The sequence below is a fragment of the Solanum tuberosum genome, unplaced genomic scaffold (genome assembly GCF_000226075.1).
Source record: "Solanum tuberosum cultivar DM 1-3 516 R44 unplaced genomic scaffold, SolTub_3.0 scf00235, whole genome shotgun sequence".
Lineage (NCBI taxonomy): Eukaryota > Viridiplantae > Streptophyta > Magnoliopsida > Solanales > Solanaceae > Solanum > Solanum tuberosum.
The window spans coordinates 774,388-781,962 of NW_006239159.1; the positions used below are offsets into that span (position 1 = coordinate 774,388).

At 35.4% G+C, this 7,575-nt stretch overlaps 1 long non-coding RNA gene across 2 annotated transcripts in view; it reads right to left on the reverse strand.

Annotated features, from left to right (window-relative positions):
- Positions 1 to 5,021: 5,021 nt before the first annotated feature.
- Positions 5,022 to 7,575, reverse strand: part of LOC107062502 (uncharacterized) — a 4,128-nt gene continuing 1,574 nt past the window's right edge. For both annotated transcript variants that reach the window (XR_001474663.1, XR_001474662.1), the window contains 2 exons: positions 5,804 to 5,895; positions 5,022 to 5,062 (listed from right to left, as the gene is read on the reverse strand). This is a non-coding gene — a long non-coding RNA (uncharacterized lncRNA). The remainder of the gene's footprint in view (positions 5,063 to 5,803; positions 5,896 to 7,575) is intronic.

The window sequence follows — 7,575 nt, forward strand, 5'->3', positions numbered from 1 at the left end:
TATGGCCTCACCATTCTCAACTTCCATCCTCATTCCCCTTCTACGTACTGATGACCATATTTATTATATAATGAAGACATTTTTTCCACTTTAGTTAAATTGGCAATAACATTAAGTATGTAAACCACCTTTGAGCCATTTGTAGATGCAAATGGAAAGAGCTTCCTTTTTAATTTGGCTCTAATGTAAATGTAGGAAGGCATAGTATTCTGGTGTTTCATCTTAATAACTTCTCACATCCTCTACCAATAATATATCCACCCTGTCCATGCCGATGTTGTTTGAAAAATGCTCATTGTCTGAAAATTGAACATGCTAGGAACGGGGTGGAGATATTATTGGCAGAGGGAAGGAAAATTTAACAGGATGAAACACTCTAATACGATTCCCTGCTACATTTACATACTTACCAAATTGAACAGGGAACCTTTCCATTTGCATCTGCAGATGGGGCAAATGTTTTTTTCATGCTTAATGTTATAGCCAATGCATCTGAAGTGGAAAGAGTTTCCGCATTTACCAGTAAATATGGCCTTACCACTCTCATCTTTCATCCGTGTTCCCCTTCAATGTACTCTTGGCCATATTTACTGTAGAATACACACATTCTTTCCACTTTAGCTTAAATGGCAATAACGTTAAGCATGGAAACCACATTTCCCAATTGGCATATGCAAATGGTAAGATATCCCTTTACAATTTTGTGTTGATGTAAATGTAAGAGGGAATGTATTCAGGCGTTTCATCCTGTTAACTTCTCTCGTCCTCAACCAATAATATCTCCACCCCGTCCATGTTGATGTTGTTTAAAAAAGGTTCATCATCTAAAATTTAAGGTTGGGGATGGGGTGGAGATGTGTTTGGTAGAGGATGAGAGAAGTTAACATGATGAAACACCCGAATACAATGTCCTCCTACATTAACATTAGTACCAAATAGAAAAAGGGAGCTCTTTCCATTTGCAATTGCAAATGGGGCAAATGTGTTTCTATGTTTAAAGTTATTGCAAATGCACTAGAAGTGGAAATAGTGTTTGCATCTAACAGTAAATATGACCGCACCATTCTCAGTTTTCATCCTTATTCCCTTTCTAGGTATCGATAACCATATTTACTGTAGAACTCTTTCCACTTTATCTACATTGGCAATAACATTAAGCATGGAAACCACATTTGCCCCATTTGTAGATGCAAATGGAAAGACCTCCCTTTTCAATTTGGTACTAATGTAAATGTAGGAGTAGATCATATTGGGGTATTTCATCCTTTTAAATTCTCTCGTCCTCTACTAATAATATCTCCACCCCGTCCATGGTGATGTTGTTTGAAAAAGGTTACTCATCTTAAAATTGAACATGCTGGGGACGGGTGGAGATATCATTAGTAGAGGACGAAAGAAGTTAACAGGTGATAAGGGATCTCCTTACATTTACATCTCTAAATAGGGAAAAAGTTGTTTCCATGCTTAACATTATTGCCAATATATACAACTAAAGTTGAAAGAGTGTTTGCATTCAACAGTAAATATGGCCAACGGTACGTAGAATGGGAACAGGGATGAAGGCTTAAAATGGTGAGGCCATATTTACTGTTGAATGCAGACACTCTTTCCACTTTAGATGCATTGGCAAAAATGTTAAGCATGGAAACCACATTTGCCCTATCTGCAGATGCAAATAGAAAGAGCTCCCTTTTTCAATTCGATACTGATGTAAACATAGGAGGGCATCGTATTCGGGTGTTTTATCCTATTAAATTCTCTCGTCCTCTACCAATAATATCCATACCCCATCCCTAGAATATTAATTTTCAGATGATGAGCCTCTTTAAAACAAGATTGGCACAGATTATACCACCCCACCTTCGATCTTCATGGGATATTTATCTGAATTTCCTACAGTTGCTCAAAATATGCAAAAACTTGCAGCTCTTCTTAGAGTAAGGGCACCACCACTAATGGTTTGGAACCTAAAACGTGCACATATTGACCTAGTTACGGTACTAGATGTCAGTGGGAACATGAATGGAACAAAGTTGACTCTCTTAAACAAAGCAATGTGCCTTGTCATAGAGAACTTATGGCCTTTCGACCAACTTTCTATTGTTACTTTCTCATCTATAACTCATAAAAGCTTCCTGTTATGATGGACTATCGAACAAGAGAATCAAAATTGTATTGGCTATAAATGGTATTTCATTAAATTGTGGGATTGAAAAAGGACTCAAGATGGGGGATCGTGTCCTTGAAGAGAGGCATGAAAAGAATCCAGTTGCGAGTATCATTCTCTTGTCTGTTGGTAGAGACACCTATAATGGTGATACCATGAACCAACACATCATAAATCAAAACCTTAGATCCTCAAAGCCAATATTGATCCCTTATCTGAATCGGTTTCCTTCTTCCATTCATTTTTGCAATAGACAAAAGGCAGTGTGTATGTCAACTTTCCCTGTTCATACTTTTGAGTTCAGTTCAGACCATGATTCTTCTTGCATCAAGCAACACATTTTCATTTATTGAATTGTTTGTTACTGTTCAAGATGCCTTTGCAATGTGTATTGGTGGTATCCTTAGTATTGTATCCCAGGAGTTTCAACTTAGCTGCATAGCAACATCACCTGCTGTAAAGAATGTTTCCATATCTTCGGACATATATGTAAGTGAAATTTCTGAACATCAAGAGAAAGCTGTAATTACCATTGGGGATATATATGCACACGAGGAGAAAAAACTTCTTGTATACTTGCCTATCCCCTCTGTTAAAACTACTCAAGTTGTGGAAACATCTCTCTTAAAAATGGTAAGTTGTTACAATAATACTGTGTCCAATGAGATGATAATTGTAGAGGGTGAGACAACTAAGACACGTCGGCCTCTTCCCTCTAGTGTTGTCTCTCACCGATGTTATTGTAAGTCTGGAGGTTGATAGACAGATAAACTGGATAGAAGTAACATAAGCAACACAAGAAGCATAAGATATAGAAAAGATGGGGGATCTTGAGGGTGCATGATTCATGGCTCTGATAACTAACATAAGGTATTCTCTTTTATCTCCAGTATCTTTCCAAGCAGGTGATGGTCTTTGTAACAGGCTGACATGGGGTTGAGATATTATTCGCAGAGGATGAGGAAATTTAACATTATGAAACACCCGAATACAATGCCCTCATACATTTACATCAGTACTAAATTAAAAAGGGAGCTCTTTCCATTTGCATGTGAAGATAGCAAAGGTAGTTTCAATGATTAGTGTTATTGCAATACATCTGAAATGGAAAGAGTATTTGCATTCAGCAGTAAGTATGGCCTCACCATTCTTAACTTTCATCCTTGTTCCCCTTCTATGTGTCGATGGCCATATTTACCGCAAAATGCAGACAGTTTTTCCACTTTAGCTAAAATTACAATAACATTAAGCATTAAAACCGCCTTAGCCCCATTTGCAGATGCAATTGGAAAAAAATGATCCCGTTCCAATTTCGTACTGATGTAAATGTAGGAGGGCATGGTATTCAGATATTTCATCCTGTTAACTTCTCTCATCCATTTCCACCCCGTCCATGTCGATGTTGTTTGAAAAAGGTTCATCATCTTAAAATTGAACATGTCGGGGATGGGGTGGTGATTTATTGGTAGAGGACGAGAGAAGTTAATAGGATAAAACACCTAAATACGATGCCCTCCTACATTTACATCAGTACCAAATTGAAAAGGGAGCCCTTTTCCATTTGCATCTTCATATGGGGAAGAGGTGGTTTCCTTGCTTAACATTTTTGCCAATGCATCTGAAGTGGAAAGAGTGTCCACATTCAGTAGTAAATATGGCCTCACCATTCTAAACTTTCACCCTTGTTTTCCTTCTACGTACTGATGGCCATATTTAGTGTAGAATGTAGACATTCTTTCCACTTTAGCTGCATTGGCTATAAAGTTAGGTATGGAAACCACTTTTGCTCCATTTGTAGATGCAAATATAAAGAGCTCCCTTTTCAATTTGGTACTAATGTAAATGAAGAGGGCATCATATTTGGGTATTTAATCCGGTTAAATTCTCTCATCCTTCATCAATAATATCTCCACCCTGTCAATGTCGATTTTGTTTGAAATAGGCTCATCATTTGAAATTGAACATGTTGGGGATGGGCTGGAGATATTATTTGTAAAGGACAAGAGAAGTTAACGGGATGACACATTCGAATATGATGCACTCCTACATTTACATCAGTATGGAATTGAAAAGGAAGCCCTTTCTATTTGCATCTCTACAAATGAGGCAAAGGTTAATTCTATGTTTAACGTTATTGCCAATGCCTCTAAAGTGGAAAAGTTGTCTGTATTCAGAAGTAAATATGGCCTCAACATTCTCAACTTTCATCCTTATTCCCCTTCTACGTACCGATGACCATATTTACTCTAGAATGAAGACACTTTTTCCACTTTAGCTTCATTAGCAATAACATCAAGTATGGAAAAATAGCTATCAGCGAAGAGAAATCTGGTCCCTAAAAAGCTGATTCTAGTCCCTAAAAGTCAATAGCGACCAAAAAAACTGGTCGCTTCCCGTCCCTATAGGTCTCTTCGCTAAAAGTCAGTAGCGACGAGTTATTGTTACTGGTCCCTAAAGGTCTTTGGGGACCAGGTTGAGTCTGGTCGCTAAGACATCTTTAGGGACCATATATCTGGTCCTTAAGTTGTTGTTTTGTACCACTTTTTATGGTATTTATAGACTTATAGCGTCCACATTCTCTGGTCCTAAAAGACATATTAGGACAAGGCAACTGATCAGTATAAGTTTTATATTGTAGAAATATTACTGTTTATAATATAAAACTTCAATTGCATAAAGACAATAGATCAATCATGGCATGCCTTCATATTTATATAAGCAGTTACAAAAATCAGATTAACATCCCATAAGTAGCAATGTAGCATTCTACAACCCAACATTAGTCATTACATTAACTATACGAAATTTGAAAAGTTGTCAAACTGTCTCGGCATGATGATAATCTCATCTTCGCTTTTGGTCGGAGACTTGTAAATTCATCAAATCATCTAAACCCTGTCAAAGACATAATAAATATTGTTCATAACTACTAAAAATTCCACTAGAGAACTGAAATTAAACATAGTTTAGACCATCTAATAGATCAAAATTTCAACTTGCCAATTTAAACGTTGCACTCAATTCTAAAGCAATGTTCTAAGAAATACATAATCTTTCATCTATAGATGAACATGTAGCTGCAAATTTATGGACAAAATATCAATGATAAAAGTAGAGTATATACTTTCTAATATGTTAAGTCATACAAAAAAACATAGATAGAACAAGTAGTAAGATAGTAACATCTACCAAGTCTAGGAATAGATAACATGACTACATGTTTTTAGAATTAAATCGACATTATATGTATGAACATTTTTTAAAATTAATGATTGATTGTTGTGTTAGTAGATAATGCACTTCACAAACATGGTATGTGATTGAAGGTCCAAATGTTGCTACAATCAACGTAAATATAATAGAAAGAGAAGGGCTGGCAGAACTTGATATTGCTTCCTTGAATTTCATCCAAGTCCACTTTGACTTGAAGGGAAAAGAAAAAGATTTTCTAGATAAGAAAATAAACCTAAAGGCTCAATTTAGGGGAAAAGCAGATCTCTAACTTTTGGAGGTTTTCATACATTCCCTCATGAAGCTTAGCCTCATTGTACCGAAATCCATAGGTTCTTTAATGATTTCATTTCATAGTAATCTTCAACCGTAAAAGAAACAGAAGATGTAATTTATTAAGAATACCTGGCCTTCAAAAACCAAAGCCAATCATAAGACCAATAGAACCTCAGCGCGATCAACTGGTTCTGCAAATATTTAATAGGTATTCATCCCTCCTAACATAAAAATACACACAAACAAAGTAGTAAGATGTATAATGTATTTCTTATTGTACACGTAATGTGATAAATATCAAACTTAATATAATATAAGGATGCTGCAACCATTGCAGAATGTCAAGAATAAGTTCTAGAATACTTCTTTTTGGCAACTTTGTTGGTTTACCTGATAGAATCCAAAGTATGAATTAAAACTTTGAAGTTGATGCTTCTAAATAAATAAAATACAACAAGAAAGATCATTAAGTTCATACTACATACAATGGTCTATCCTTTAACGCCATTTTAATCTAAGGTAAAATATTATTCATCGATATTTTTTCCCTATCGAGAACACATTAGGCAGTTTTGTCCCCATGTTTTTGTTCAGCAGAAGTATCAACTTGGATAGCAGGCAAAGAAATAAAGTGCAGCAGAACCTGCAACCATTGCAGAATGTCAAGAATAAGTTCTAGAATACTTCTTTTTGGCGACTTTGTTGGTTTACCTAATAGAATCCAAAGTATGAATTAAAACTTTGAAGTTGATGCTTCTAAATAAATAAAATACAACAAGAAAGATCATTAAGTTCATACTACATACAATGGTCTATCCTTTAACGCCATTTTAATCCAACGTAAAATATTATTCATCAATATTTTTTCCCTATCGAGAACACATTAGGCAGTTTTGTCCCCCTTTTTTTGTTCAGCAGAAGTATCGACTTGGATAGCAGGCAAAGAAATAAAGTGCAGCAGAACAAAATAGAGAAAATATTGGTAAGTTTTTGATGATTTTGAAAACTCAATTGAAAGTTGATACAGAAACAAAGTGGACATAAACCTCCTTCCTTAAATTTGTATTATAATGCTTGATAATTGTATTGAGTGCTATATTTAACATACAAATTGTCTAACGGAGCTCGAAATATAGTAAATCTTGTAATACTTCTCCCATAGGTAACTAGAGTTTTTCATGATTCTTTCTTTTCATTTAGCAAATCTGGTGATGCTCCTTATGTTTTCATTGTAGCAGGGGAGTCCTAACCATTCAGTTTGCATTCCTCAGGACCCAGTATAACTTCATCAAGCATGAATGGTACACAAGGGTAGGTACTAGGACACTCAACTGTTAGTTATACTGGCACTATACATGTACTATCTTTCCAGTTGTCTAGCATCTCTCCATGAGACTATCTTAATACTTGCCTCTAAATGTTTCAATGAGAGCAGTAGTGTCCTAAAACTTCTCTACTTTATAGATTTACATTTGAGATGCATTTTCTCTGTTGAATTTTAAAATTGGTCCAAGTGCAGTCATGTATTTGATTTAACAATGCCTATAGTGTACTTTATGATGTATATATACAACTCCATGAGGCAAGGTGTGTATCAAGGAGATTCCTAAGAAAAAGCTGAAATTATATACATGTTAGTCTTATAATATATTTTATCAGCCATGAACTACAAAGAATTTAAGTCAGAAGTCTCTTGCACTTATTATTTCTTTGCAAAAGTTATCTAGTAACGCTAAGAAAAAAGAAGTAATCTTACACTGTAAAGCACGAACAAAAAAGAAGTAAGCTTACACTGTAACGCACGAACTATTAACAGCTTGACATAGCAAACAATGTAAGAAATTAGTCCAAAGATTTTTACAACATTTAAGAATAGTTGAACTTTCACTCTGTTATTTAGA